The following is a 15863-nucleotide window of genomic DNA, read 5'->3' as shown; positions in this document are numbered from 1 at the left end:
GTGTGATGGGCTTTAAAAGCTTTAGACATGCTGGGAAAGTTAAATACACGTGTTCCATTTAAAACTGACCAGCATTTAAATACACAGACACCTGCCACGACAAGCAGTCAAGGGATTGCTCTTTCATTTTATAAATGGAATAAAACTGCTCAGTAGAATGGCATGACATCTGTGTGGATATTTGTTTAGTTGCTACTGGTGTACTTAATATAAGGGATTTAGCGTATTAGGCTCAGACAGCATACTGCAGACTCCGCTTCCCCACAGTGACTTATCTATTCAATGCAAGATTTAAGTAGTTGAACAAAGTGATCCTTTTGTCTAGCAAGAAATAAAGAAGAAGTGTGTAGGGGTGAGGTGGCCTGTGTTCTCGTTTTCCCTTCCTGCAAGAACACTGTTAGCTTTGTTAGCAGCAGGAGCCGTACAATGCACGCACTCTTGAGACGCAGGCACTAAGATTATGGGGAGAGAGAAGGAGATGTTTTTATTCACTGGGCAAATGGAATAAAAATTCTGTTCACCTGAGGGTTTAAACAGAAATACTCGTCTCTAATTGTGAGGTGGTTTAGTCCTTTTTAATGTTTACATTCAAGTTAATTTTGAATTGAAAACATGCATTGCATTGAAACAAGTCAACACTTTGAAAATACCAGAACTAAATATTCTGATTTTCCAGATATTTCCTCCCTTGAATTTTCACACAACTACAGTGCCCTCCCCATCCCACCCACCGTGGCTTCAACTTGAACATTGTTTCAACTTTCCCAAATGTGCTTAGGGGTGGAAAGATGTCGAACTTACTACTTACTAAAAATATTTTGCTCATGGCTAGCTTTTTTTTTCCCCCATGATGGAATGAAGACGCAAACACAGAAATACAGATTATTGCCAGGTGCAAGAATTATTACAGAAATCACCTTCTGTCTTTTTCTATGTTTTTTTGTTTGTTTAGTTGTTTTTTTTTTCCCTCGCTCATTCTTTCCCCTCCACCAATGCAAAGCAATCACTGTGCCTTATTTTTGGGGATGTTTTCCTTCCACCGGCACTTTTTTTTGTTATGGAACATTCCTCAGTTCGGTATCCTGATGTTAGCTCTTCCACCCCTCTGCTCTTTTATTGACAATTATTTAAGCTGGAAATGAAAAACTGTAACAACAAGGGAAAAGACTCATTTACACTGGAGGACTGAGGACTGTTTTTAATTATCCTACATGAATAATTTGTCAGTGTCTTATTTCTGACCCTCTGTAAAAGATGTCTAGCCTTTATTGTTTTACAAAGTAATAAAACTATTAAAGCCAATTTGGGTTATCATTTTCCCTGCTGCTTTTCTTCTTTTTCCACTCTCATAAAAGCATCATCTGTAAAAAGACCATCTTCAAATGACTGCCGTAATCCCAAGGTGAAAAAAGCACAGTCCTCTTTGTGTTGCGTGTTACTGTTAACATAATTTAAAGAAGTACAAACCACAGAGAGTTAATCAATCCTATGTCCTTAAACATAATTTTGTAGCCCTGGATTGTTTTATAGAAGTGTGAATATAAATGATTGTGCTTGATTTTGATGCTGCTAGACAACAGTTTTCATGTTATAAAAGCAGGACAGTGCTTCCTTATACCCCATGGATCCTATTTAAGAGTGTTAACTCCCTACGTTGACTTTTATCTTCTAGAAAGGACCATACAGAATTTATATCAAAAATAAATTCCAGAACAGCCTGACAAAGAAAAAGAATCAAAACTGGGAGAAAGATTTAAGAAAAAAAAACCTCTGTTACATACATACTTGCCTATTACTTCAGTACCTGATCATCCCTCAGGATTAATGTTTTAAAACCACTTGAAGGAATATTTCAGAGACAGGGAACTAAGAAAAAAACAAAGGATTGACTTCATCATAGAGTTAGTCAGGGACATCTGTATCTGTGCTTGAATGCCTGGCGCCACACAGTCACCTGGGACTCCATAATGGAAATGTGAGATGGCATGATTCTGTCGGCATTCAGAGGAGAAGACATCAGACCTTCTGAGCCGCTGGGGATACCCTGGAGGGATGTCACCTTCTGAATGTTTTAATCTGACTCCTCAATAAGAAAACCTGAGTGGAAGCCTAAATCATGCCCTAGCTCATAACAGTAGCAACGAATCCAAGTCACGAAGATCACCAGATCCATGGAGGTTACAGAAGAGCTAAGAGCATCCAGCAGGAGTGGTAAGGCCCAAAGGGAGGCAGGCACTAGATGACTTGTTTGAGGGCACAGAAAGTCAATGGAAGAGCAGAAGTGTCAACAGAGTAGAGCAGGAAATTATCTTGCTCTGTGTCCTCTTTCTCTATATTCTCCCCAGCCACTCTCACTTCTGATCCGTGCTTTTCACAAGTTTCATCCTCGTTTTGATAACTTCAACAAATCATGAAAAAAATATAGCATGGTTATTTTTTTTTGTTGTTTTTGGTTTTTTTTTTCTTTCTGGACACTAGACTTTATTGAACACACAGCAAGTGTTTTTGCTGATTCTTTTTTGTCTCATGTGGGAGCAAAATATCCTGGGAACACAGTGAAAAAGTTTTTCTTCTTAAGTTTTCTGGCTAGGATTTATTGATGGCAGAAATCTAAATAAAATCTTCAAAATCCTTTTGGGGAGTTCTTTAGGTACGAACTTGCAAATGCTTTGAAGGTCATCCTTTCCTTTCTCAGGAACGAGGGAAAATTTATATCAATATGAGCAACTGGGACACACATCAAACATTCTGTGGGACATGTTTGCTAGTGGTGTAAATGAGTGTGTTGATACTGACTTGAAGGATACATCCATTCATAGTTTAGTTAAAAAAATGCAATAATAATTAGTTATCGATCAGTCACTGTATTGGGTCTGGCTGGGATGGAGTTTCCCCACCACAACCTTCATAGTGCTGTGCTTTGTATTTTTAGCTAGAGTGCTGTTAATAACACACCAATGTTTTGGCTACTGCCCAGCAGTGCTCCCACTACATCAAAGTTGTCTCTCCAGCCCACCCTTCTCCCCCCACCCCTGATGGCCAGTAAGCTGGGGGTGAGCAAGACGTTGTGAGGGGACATAGCCAGGACAGATGACTCAAAATGATCAAAGGGTTATTACACACCACATGACATCAGCAATAAAAGATAAGAAGGAGGAGCAGAAGAAGTATCATTTTCATTAAGGAATTTGTCTTCTGAAGGAAATGCTATGTGTACTGAAACCCTACTTCCCAGGAAGTAGCTGGACATCACCTGCTGTTGTGAGGTAGAGAATAAATCTTTTTGGTTTTGTTTGTTTCCAGACACAGCCTTTGCTTTTCTTTGTTAAACTGTCTTTACCTTGACCCATGAGTTTTTCATCTTACTTTCTCCCCCTGTCCCACTGAGGACGGGGAGTGAGAGAGCGGGTTGGTGGGCACCTGGCAGCCAGCCATGGTCAACGCACCACAATCCCAGATAACATAAGAACATAAAATTGTCATTCTACATTAGCCCAGTGTTTACCCATTTAAGAAGCTGAAATGAGACAAGTGGAAATAAATTCGTAGTGTGCTAATATTTCATCTACAAAAGCCTTTTGAATTCTAGACTGCCAGCAGAGAATAGCATGCATAGTCTTGTCAGTTCATGGTATCCCATGACACGCTATCATTAGCTATTCAGGCAGACTGATTGTAATGGCTGCCACTTATACTGCTGTAATACCAGACAACCCATTATGTAGTCTCCTGTAATCTTATCAGGTATGTACTGCAAAGTGATAAATCAGCCTATAACCCACAACTGAATGGCTTATGCCTGATACCACTGATTGAGTTTAAAACAGATGGGTAAGTTACATATTGGTGAAAAGGTAATGAAGATATTCAACACATTAGCTCTTCGAAAGCCCATGTTCACCAAGTCTCAGTTTTCAGTTTTCTTTGCTTAGGACATACTAAAGAGCATCTTCAGGGCCTAGAGGACCAAGCGAATAGGTGTCGGTCTACATCTACACCAGTAAAAAACATTACAAAACCTGAACAGAGACCATGATTGCCTATACCATTAAGTATTCAGCTGTATGGATATTAACGTCTTGACAGATGGGCTCTGGATCAGAGGGTGTACATTAATAGAGGTAAATCCAGGGTTCAAAGACTTCTGGGACAAATTTTCTCTTAAAATATTCCTTCGGAATTTGTTACTGAATATGCTTGTGCCAGTCTGAGCTTTGTATTTTAAATTTTTTTTTGGTTCATGATCAGCCATCACTGAAGCTCCTTTTCATGCTGCTGTTGTTTTTCTCTTTTACCTTTCTTTAGAAAATTTATTTGAATGAGACCTTACTTTCTGTGGCTCTGCCTACTCTGAAAGCCTTCTGTGTACATTGCCTTCCTCTCGCACCCCCAGTCCCCTTCCATTTTCCTAAACTGTAAAGAAGTTTTTTTCTCAGCATCTTTCCAGTGCAAACTTTTTTCTTGTGGTGTATTTGTTTATTCAATTTACATTCTGTAATCATACAGAGGCAGAATGAGCTGTAGTGTAATGCAGTGAGGACTAGGTAATCGCTTCCTTGTGGAGGACTCTGGGATTTTTCAGCATGAAAACCCAGAACAGTACAAGGTAAAGGTGTACTTGTACTTCTGTGGGAATATATACCCTATGCTTAAACTTAATAAAATTAGTACAAAAGTGTTATCCGAGATCAGAAAGCATAACAGCCCAAAAAAGGCAGAGGCACAGTCCCCAGGCCTGATCCAAAGCCACAGAAATTAATGAAAAGACTTCCGTGTGCATTGGATCAGGCTGTAACCTAGTGAATAGCTGTGAGGTATCTTTAATGCTGCCAGCACAGCTGCAAGAAGAACACATACAAAAAGTAAATGATGAAGGGAGAGTATTTTCAGCCTGGCATCTGTGTCTTTTGACTGCCATTTCAAAAAGGAGATGGGAGGAGCCTTGCAAAATGCTATGATAATTGGCCTCTTCCTGGCCCATTGAAGGACATCTCAAGGCTTTAAAAGTCAAATTTCGCTCATCTCTCTTTTTTAAAAAAAATTATTTTAATTTCCAGCCAAATTAATGCAAGTGGCATCAATAATAGAACTCGGGACCTCCGGCTCTAGAAATAGAGATTGCCTCCTGAAGGGCAAAGCAGCGTCTCTTGTAGCTCAGCCAAAAAAATAAAGTGATGTTCTCATGAACATAGCTTTTATATTCTATATTGAAGAAGATGTCAAATAAATAAAGGTCAATATGAGCCAGCAATGTGCCCTTGTGGCCAAAAAGGCCAATGGCATCCTGGGGTGCATCAAGAAGAGTGTGGCCAGCAGGTGGAGGGAGGTCATCCTCCCCCTCTAGTCTGCCTTGGTGAGGCCGCACCTGGAGTGCTGTGTCCAGTTGTGGGCTCCCCGGTTCAAGAGGGACAGGGAACTGCTGGAGAGGGTGCAGCAAAGGGCTACCAAGGTGATTAGGGGACTTGAACATCTCTCTTATGAAGAAAGGCTGAGGGATTTGGGTCTCTTCAGTCTGGAAAAAAGACGGCTGAGGGGGCACCTTATCAATGCTTATAAATACTTAAAGGGTGGGTGTCAGGAGGATGGGGCCAGGCTCTTTTCAGTGGTGCCCAGGGACAGGACAAGAGGTAACGGGCACAAACTTGAGCATAGGAAGATCCACCTAAACACGAGGAGGCACTTCTTTCCTTTGAGGGTGGCAGAGCCCTGGCACAGGCTGCCCAGAGAGGTGGTGGAGTCTCCGTCTCTGGAGACATTCCAAACCCGCCTGGACAACCTTCTCTGGGTGACCCTGCTCTGGCAGGGGGTTGGACAAGATGATCTCCAGAGGTCCCTTCCAACCCTATGATTCTATGAATACCAAGTTGAATCCAGTTCACCTGTACACCCAAATTTTTCAGCTCAGCTTCTCTTACGCTTAGCTGGTAGCTTACAAAAAATAAATTCAAAGGTATTTAGTCCCTAGCGAAACTGGAACAGGAACTCAGCCAAAAAGGCATGATGTTAGTGTTTGCCCACCACTTGACAGCCTCCTCCAAGAGCCATCATTTAAAATAATGTAAAGTAGCTAGCCATAAAATATCTTACGGTACAGCCCGTACTTATACGCCTCCTTTTCAATTACAAATGTCACAAGAAGGAACAATATAATTCCAGTAGCTTTCAAAAGTCTAAAATTTGATCCAGTTAAAGATTTAAATTTAAATTAAATCGAACAATGTTTCTAATTGAATTTCAAAATTTTAGGAGGAAATGTCTTTTTGTCAGAGGCATTGCAGCTGCAGACAATGATTTCTCTAATACATATATATTTTTTAATTGGCTTACTGCTGTTTTAACTTACTTAATGCATTTTTATAGGTGAAGGTGTACTTTGGAACCTACATTGGATACATGTTTTTTTTCTTTCAAATGATTTTCTAAAGGGTAGGTGCCAGCATTACTTCAATCATATTTTTTTTTAATTGGTAGTTTCTTTAAAGATTCAGTGGGAATCTAGGTTCTTCAAGGGGCAAATTAACTCTTGTTATAAGTTTGTATATGATCTCTACAAGACCCCCATGGTGATACTATGATGAAACAGAAAGACAAAAGGTTTGAAACACCACCGGAGGAACATCCCAGAAGTGGACTACGTTCCTTTCCATCACCTTGCCATGGACTTGGTGTCTCAACAACACAGATTCATTGTATGGGGCTAAAAGTTACCTCCACTCCTGTCTACAGGTTTTCCGCATGGACTACAAATCACACTGCTAACTGGGTTGTTTGAAACATATGTGAAAACTAATATCAAAATCAGGATATTTTTTAAAATCAAATTAATGTGAATTACAGAAGGGGAGATCATAGGCTTGCACAACACTCTGGTATTTCAAACTAACTCCATTAATAATGTCATTTAGCTCATATTTTATAGCAGAAGCAACACCCACCAAGCTGTTCAGTGGCTTCTTGTCTTTCATCTGCCAGAAGAAATTGCTCAAGACAGGACTGCTTTGTTTCTAGATATTATTATTAATTCTGTTAATTTTTGTGAGGATGTACTAGTTCATTGAATATACACATAAAGCATCAGTTTGAAATAGGTATTATTTTACAGTGATTTTTTTTCTCCGATTTTTTCTGCCTCAGTATGTAAATGACCATTACATAAATCAAAAACGCTGCTCCATCACTCCATTCTTGCTTCTACTCTACTGCTGATATAAAATTATTGGAAGGCAGTTCGGTCCCACTCCGGACATCGGTGTCGACAAATTTATTCTAACTTTATCCGCAAAACCTGCTTTCTACAATTGTTTCCTTGTCTGTACCCTTAACTGACAACATCCTTTCTCTCCCTCAAATACTGTTTGCAACATCTGTTCGTCTCTCTCCCCTGTTCTGAATTCTTACCATATATGCATAATTTTATGAAGTTGCATAGCAAAACAGTTCTTCTAGGATTATAGTCAGTAGAAGGGCCACCTCTTTTCTAAGCAAATCATTACTGTACACTTACTGCGCAGCAGGGTGACCTTTGAAGGACCTTTTTCCTCATTATGCCTTTCCAGAGCTGGTTCTTTGTATCGGACAATGAAGCAGACCTATCTGGTGGCCAATACCTGTCTGCCTCTAGACTAGCCATTTTTATAACTGTTCATTAAGGATTTTTATTTTTTTTCATTTCCTCCAAAACCTTGATATCATTATTAGTTTTTCCTCCCTTGATCTTGAGGCAGGGTAATTGCACACTTCATTCTGATTGAAAAAAAACTCCATGTTTTACAGTTCAGTACCTAAAGCTGTGTCTGATACCCTATAATGAGACATAGTTTTCATTTTTTTTACTTTCTCTCCTTGCTCTGTGATTCTTTATCATCAGATGTTTATGCATGACACAACACTGTGTAATGAAAATTCTCCCTTCCCTTTTCCTCTTAATTAAAATCTTACCTTAAATTTTCCCTTGCTTCTTAGAGTAAGATAAAGGAAAAGTGTGCTCTTTGAGACTAGATCTACAAAGGGATTAAACACATGGAATAATATCCAGACCAGGAGCTCCAAGTGCTTATGCTGTAATGTATGAGAATGCTGCCTGAGAAGGGGGACACGTTGTCTGAATGTAGAACTCGGACTGCTTGAGAAGCTAATGCTTAGATTTCTCCAAAATGTGATTAAAAAAAAAATAATCTCATAAACTGAAAAATCAACACCTAGAAAACAAAAAATACCCCACAGGTCTTTTTTTCCTGCCTTGCATCTGTGCAAGTCACGGTATAGAGCTCTCTCCCCAGGATGGCCACCTACATGAGGAAGGACCACTCAGGCAGTTTGCGGAGCTGCTACCTGCCTTGTGCAATATATTCCAATGCTTATAATACTTAGAAAGTGTTAATGGGTTTTGTGCTCCACCTGAGGGCATTTAGTTGAGCTTGAATAGACACCTTGCACTTTCCTACATCACTGCCCTTGGAGTTAATGAAGTCAAAGCACCTGCTGATCATAAGATGCTGTGTAGATTCAGACACTGTTAACAGAGCTCATGCAAAAAGCAATGTTGATCTGGCATCTGCAGTTTAGGTACTTGGCTAAGAGGAGAAAGAAATCAGTTTCTGCCCCTATAACTATTCCTATTTTTCATATGTATGAACTACATAATTCCAGGAGCTATGAATGTAAAGAATGAAGACATTACTGATGCCAATTTAAACCCTAGCTCTGTTCTCTGACTCGGAACCTTATACCAAGTGTTCCTGCCTTAACCTGACTTTCTCTTCTTCCAAGCAATTTACACCTACAGTTCAACTGCATTCAGTAAGAGCTGATAATAGACTAGCCTTTGTCACCTATTCTCTATAAGGCTTTGCCAGTGGATAGCAAAAAAGTATAGAAAAACAGCCGAGCCTAGCTTCTGAAAGCTATCCCCATCTCAGTGATACATTTCAAACAGAAGTTCCTTTTTCTGTTTGTTGGGAGACCAGGGAACAGGCAGCAGAATATTAGTTCTAGTTTTTCTACTTCTTAGTAGCGTTTTGAACCTCCGAAGTATTTACATACAAACCAGATGAGTCATTCCCTTATGATCCGAGTGCAGGCAGATTTTTTTATTTATTGCTAAATTCTCATGCATTCCCCCCCTCTCTCCACTCCACATAAAGCCATACAAAAAGGATTGGTGTCTCTGTCAGGGAGCAGCAAGGGCTGGCTGCTCCCCGGAGACAAGGAGGCAGGGGGGTGTCAACCCTCAGGCTCCTGACAGTGTCTCTACAAACGCTCTTCTCTCTTTTTTTCCTACATAAACTGCCTATTTCTAGAAGTAATTTGGATTTGGGAGATTGACTGTACTGAAAATGACTGTTCAGTAATGTGCTCCTTTGCACAGTTTTCAGACCAGAAAAAAAAAAAAAAAAACAAACTAAATCTAAACATTTGAGATACTTGTGTTACAGAATCAGTCATTTACTTTAAAGCAGGTGGAAGAGCTCAGTGAGTGGTCACTCACAGGCAGGGCTCTAAGCAGCTTGTTTTCTGTAGGATCTGATTTGTTGCTTGCTGCAGATTTTCCGTTAGGCCCTAATTCTGTAGCCCTTATTCATGGGGGCAGCCTCATTACAAGAAGAGACTAGAAGAGCATAGGTTGTTTAGTCTAGTCAAACAAAGGCTGAGAAGAGATATGACTGCTGTCTATAAATACATCATGGGGTAAACACAGGAGTAGGAGAAGCACTATTTAAGTTTAAGGACAATGTTGGCACAAGAACAAACGGGAATTAACTGGCTATGAATAAATTTAGGCTGGAAATTAGAAGTAGGATTCTAGTCATGAGATCAATGAAGTTGTGGAAGGGAATGGGTAAGAAGAGAGTGAGGGAAGAGGGAAATAATCTATTTTAAAGAAAAAGCTAATTCAGGTTATGGAAAAGTTTATGATGTCAGTGCTGTGATAGCACACTCTTCATCACTTAGACTCTTCCCAATCTTTCACTCATTTTTTTTTTTATATTAAATTCCAAAAACCCCAAGTTGTTTAAATTTTAATGCTTAATAATAATCTAAAGCTTAAACTGTATTAGAAAACTCTGCCTGATTGACATATATAGCTGGAACTGGGTTTAATGCATTCAGGGATATCTTCTGCAAAATAAGGCTTGTAAAACATTCAGGAACACAGTAATAATCTGGATTATCTAGAGATCAAGAGAGACTACAACTCACAAATGTTCAGAACACCGCTCAGCCGAAATCAGTACACTTTTGCAAACCTCAGTGCAAAATAATAGGGTGTGTTAGGAGGCAAAAAGGATTTTACTTTCAAGAGAAGGAGAAAACCGAGGCAAAAATAAAAAGCAAAAATGTCAAGTTCCAGAGGGACAGGAATTCACATTCTGTAGGCAAAGCAGTTCACTCTGACGAATTACACTTCACAAACCATACAGCTGCAGCCATCACAGTGTCGCAAACAAGAAGATATGATGTACCTTCGTTTTTTAAAAGAAAAATAATTGAATGTATGCTACCACAGTGTCATGGTTTAACTCCAGCCAGCAACTAGAACCACGCAGCAACTCGCTCATGCCTCCTTGCCCCCAGAGGGGTGGGGAGAAGAGGGAGAAAATGAGGGGAAAGGGAAAAGAAAAAAACTCGTGGGTTGAGATAGACAGTTTAATAGAATAATGGAAAAGGAAAATAACAACAATAATGATAATAATAATAATGGTAAAAGAATTTACAAGTCACTCTCACCACATGTTAAATTGGTGAATTGGCACCACCCTGAGCAGTTATCATGACTACTCCACCCCTCAGCTAACCCCATTGATATACCGAGCATGATGTCTGTGGTACAGAGTATTCCACTGGCCATTCTATCATTCTGTCTATGATCCTTCTCAGCTTCTATCGGAAGATTAAAAAAGTCTTTGAAAAATATAAGCATCACCTGGCAACAAATAGAACAATATGCATTATTGATATTCCTTTCGTACCAAATCTAAAAACACAACAACCACTAGAAAGAAAATTAACTCTATCCAAGCTAAAACCAGTACCCTCAGACACTTTTCTGTCCAAATGGATAGTTTGGAGATCAACCAGAGAGACCTTAGTCTGTCTGCGTCTGCATCCATGTTTGTGCATCTACTTTTAGATTACGTGATGGAGTCTGGAGCTAGAAAAGTACTGTGTGGTCCATCTATGGTTCATCTTCCTTCATCTACCAGACTCTTATGTAACAGCACTTTAAAGGTCTCTCTCAAACACATATTAAACATCTACCAAATCAAAAATGCAAAGGTTTCCAAGTATCACAGATTTAGTGAAGCTGGATATTTAATTCACTGGTTTTCTGTGCCCTTACTGACTGACAAATGATAGAGTCACCCTTGCAGATAGAGTCAACATGGTCACCATCACATCTTCACCTGTTGTCCTCTTTGTAGCTCTATGATGGAGTATCTGGTTAATAATCTTTCCAGGATATGGTTCCTGTTCTTGTTCTGCACTTCCACAGTTTCCTGCAGTTTGGGATCCTGGTTCATGTTTCGATCTCCTGTGTGTCAGCACATTAAAAATACAGTTAATAATAGCTGGGGAGTATAGTGCCACAGAGAATGCAAAGGAAGGCTCAACCATTTTCCCAGGCTCATCTATTCACTGTGTGAGTGAATAACTCAGTCTGAGTACAGGTCTGGCTTCTGGGAGCAGACGGTGCATTAATATGGATCAAAAATCTCTCCTCAATAAAAAAAAAAAAAGTATACTCTAGCTAAGATCTGTTTGCTCGGAAAAATAACATAAATTGAACTTTTTTTTATATAATTGGAGATGTCAGGCAAAATACTTAAAAAAAATCTTCTTTGTAATCAGACTGTAGAAAATTACTTTAGCAGAGTATTTTAGCTATATAGAAAATGAGTAAAAATGCGTACTTATTCCTAATGTGCATTATTTATTCACCAAAGTAGCATATGATAATGGTCTGAAATCTGATATCACTTACATAACTGGCACATGTAAGGATAGTAGTTTTATTTTTATTTGCAAATTATACAGTGGAAATTATGCATTCATACAAATACCGCACTTCAAAAGACAAATAGTATGACAGATCACAATGTTGAAAGTAACACTGTAAGCAAAAGAAGCTTTTCTTAATATGTTTTGCACATTGGAGAAAAAGTATTTTAAAGTCTATATCGGTGCCCATAATAACATGCAAGAAAACAGTAAAAATACATGTGAAAAGAACACAGATGAAAGCCACAATAATAATTTAAAATTACTAACTGTGGAACCTGAATGCATATGTGGAGGGGTGTGGGATGTGTGCACGTGTCTGTGTGTGTGTGTGTGTGTGTGTGTTCAAGCTCTAAAAACTTCTCATTGGAATTCCTCTTGGATTTATCAGATCTCAGTCTTACAAGTTCCCTCGTAAGACTGATGATGATATATTCACATCATACTTGTTCAACAGTGGGGGTGATTAACTACCGGATAAACTACAAAGAGAAATGGTAAATGCTCCTACAGTTAAAATCAAGTTTGAATGCTTTTCTGAAACGTATTCACATGTCTTTTTGAGATGAATAAAGATATAAATAGGCGAAATTTAATTGTCCAGGGTAAACATGAGATCATATCAGAAGATCCGTAGTTTTAAATGATACCATAGCTTTAAAAATCTGCAAATCTCCAGGGAAAAACAGTTATGTAAGAGAGAGAAGAGAAAAGAGATAAGAGCAAAGAAAGTTATTCACTCCTTCACATGCAGCTGCACTCACAAATTGACATTCCCATAGTACATATAGTTTTTAAAAAGGGGTTTCATTGGATTAAGTAATTTGTTAAAAGAGCAAAGAAAGATGTAGCTAGAAAACTATTAAAACTAAGTTTTGCAAATCACGCAGCTAAATACTTTTTACTGTTTGCCCTCTTTCCTCTAGGTATCTTCAAGATGTTTATCCATCCAGAAGGACACCAAGATGCGGATCCGAGCCTTCCCCCGACTATGGATGAGAAATACGTGAATAGCATTTGGGATCTTCTAAAAAATGCAATCCAAGAGATCCAGCGTAAGAACAATAGTGGGCTCAGTTTTGAGGAGCTGTATAGGAATGCATATACAATGGTGTTGCATAAACATGGTGAAAAACTCTACACTGGAGTAAAAGAAGTGGTCACTGAACATCTAATAAATAAGGTGCGAGAAGATGTGTTAAACTCCTTGAATAACAACTTTCTACAAACACTAAACCAAGCGTGGAATGGTCATCAAACAGCGATGGTGATGACTAGAGACATTCTGATGCATATGGACCGTGTGTATGTGCAACTAAACAATGTGGAGAGTGTCTACAATTTGGGCTTGATTATTTTTCAAGATCAAGTTGTATGCTATGGCTGTATTAGGGATCACCTGTGGCAAACTCGATATGATTGCAAGAGAAAGGAACGGAGAAGTTGTAGACGGAGGCGCAATAAGAAATGCTTGCCAGATGTTAATGATTCTAGGTCTTGAAGGAAGGTCAGTCTACGAAGAAGACTTCTATGATCTGTAGTTGAAAGAGTTGTACAGTGAATATATTTTTGGTGCAACTACAGTAGGGAATGCTTATAAAAGTGAATGTTACCTGCAAATAAAAGGGAAAAGGAACCTTAAACTGCACCTTTGTTCTGTAGCCATCTCCAAAATGCAAAATGACAGCTGTTTAATATTACATAGAAATGATGTATCAAGAGGATCATAGAAAGTGTAGAAGAAAAAAAATCCTTTCTTCAGTTGAAACTGGCAGACAAATGTTTATAAAGCAGGGGCTAAAACTGTGATTCACAATCTCGGATCCAAAGCTGGTCTGTGAGTCAAGGTGAGACCCATAATCATAATGCGGGTTCTTCCTCTTGGCACTTGATCTGACATCTCTCTCATTGGATGAACTATTTTTACTGTGTGAAAAAGTAAACCAAGAGTCACAGATAAATGCACTCAGAGTCACAAGTTACCATTTCTACTTTTCAAAAAGCTATATCATCTTGTCATGCTCTTTAGCAAACAGCAAGTCTCATATTATCAAAAAGACAGTGCTATAGCTGGCTGGAAAACAACATTTCTGTGTCATGAAACAGTGACACCTCACTGCTGTTTTCAGCTTCAAGTCAGGACAATTGAAGGTTTGAACATGGATAACCTATCACCTAGGAAATTGCTTGTATCTTCAGGTCATTTAGAAAGTAGTTTCGCTCCCACATCTTTATTGGCATGGTCTTAAGAAATGCTTGTAAGAAAACCTGACTAAGTTTCTGTGCAAAGTTTTTGTTTCAATAAGAGGTCATTTTACAGAAAAATCTTTTTTTTCTGGAAGACTTCTGACTGGTTTTAATGCGAATTTGCAGCAGCCTTTCTGAGGTCCGGTCTCAGATGGACCCATGGAGTCTGCTAAACCATCATCACTGAGGAGCTCCAGGGTGTTTTGGCTGCTTTTTCATTCAAACCAGAAAGTGGACAAAACCCTTTCAAGATCTACTGTATCTTCCTACAGATGTAGTTCTACCTTACATTCACCTACGCTTACACCTACATCTCATAGCATTCTTACAAATTTTTCAAAATGAAGACTGTGAGTTAATATTGTTTGAGGATGCAAGTAATGAGATCAATTTTAACTACAGTAGATTTGCTCCCATCCCGAAAGAATCTTTCTAATGATGATCTGCTGTTTAGAGTGAAAGCTCTGTAAAGTGTAGGTAATTTTTGCTCTCAAAATAAATTATAAAAATAAATAAAATAATAAATAAATATACACATTTGCTCTTTATTTTAAATTTTCCAGCACAGTTTTTTCAAAATTAATGTAGGGTTCTTTGGACTGTGTGTTTGGTAAAACAGCCAAACACAAAAATGCTTATTTGAACTCAACCTAACATTTCATCTCCCACTACTGTGGTGATCTCATTCATACTCCTTGCAAAATAGCTCCAAAAAAAATGAAAAAATTACATAGCTGGCATCTTGAGGAGCTCGAGCTGATAATAAAAGTCAAAAGATCACATCGAAGTATACTAGCTGAGCTTTCTCATGAAACCTGTATAATGCCTATTTACTCTGTTTTCTGCTTCTGTCAAATGCATTAATCTCACATTCCCCGAGTGCTACATTTGATCAAAATCCATTTCATTTAAAAAGTAGAGGTAAAAAATGTCTGAAATCTTACTGTTGTACAGAACTGTACTGAGTAGGGCAACAAATCCTCTGTTTTCCCTTTTCATTCCCTTCCACTGGAGTTTTGTTTTTTGTTGGTTTTTGTTTTTTTTTAATCTAAAACCCAAGACTAAAGCCTTTCATATTTATTCTTCCAGAACAAAAGATGAATAGCCTATTCACTTACACTTTCTTACATATTTATTTTAGTCTACTCAAAGTTACTTATAATAAAATATGGAACAATATTTGAAACTTGACTGTAGTTGTCCTGGAAGATTTGACTATTTGACTCTGTTTATCTTTCAGATAGTTTCTTAAAGATTTAGCTCTCAAAACAAACCAACCAACCAACCAACCAACCAACCCCAAAAGAAAACAGAATCTTTGTTTTAAGTTTGTCAGTGCAGAAGATAAAAATTTCCTAACTTGGTTCAGTCTCAGACTTTGGACTATAACAAGCTTTTCCAGCATTTGGCCCAGGATAATCATTTTGAACGCAGATATTTAAAAAAAGCCAGACTGAACAAGGGGACATTTGTTACTGTGTAACATTGTAAGGCTATATAAAAAGACAGTGATTGAGCCAGGACTAAAATATGCACATCTTCCACTTTGAAAGCCACTGAATGACCCAATAGGTAGCAACACAATGGCCATATCTACTGTTTAACCTTGGATAATG

This window comes from Larus michahellis, chromosome 2 (genome assembly GCF_964199755.1).
Source record: "Larus michahellis chromosome 2, bLarMic1.1, whole genome shotgun sequence".
NCBI classification, from domain to species: domain Eukaryota; kingdom Metazoa; phylum Chordata; class Aves; order Charadriiformes; family Laridae; genus Larus; species Larus michahellis.
This window is presented reverse-complemented; position numbering follows the sequence as displayed.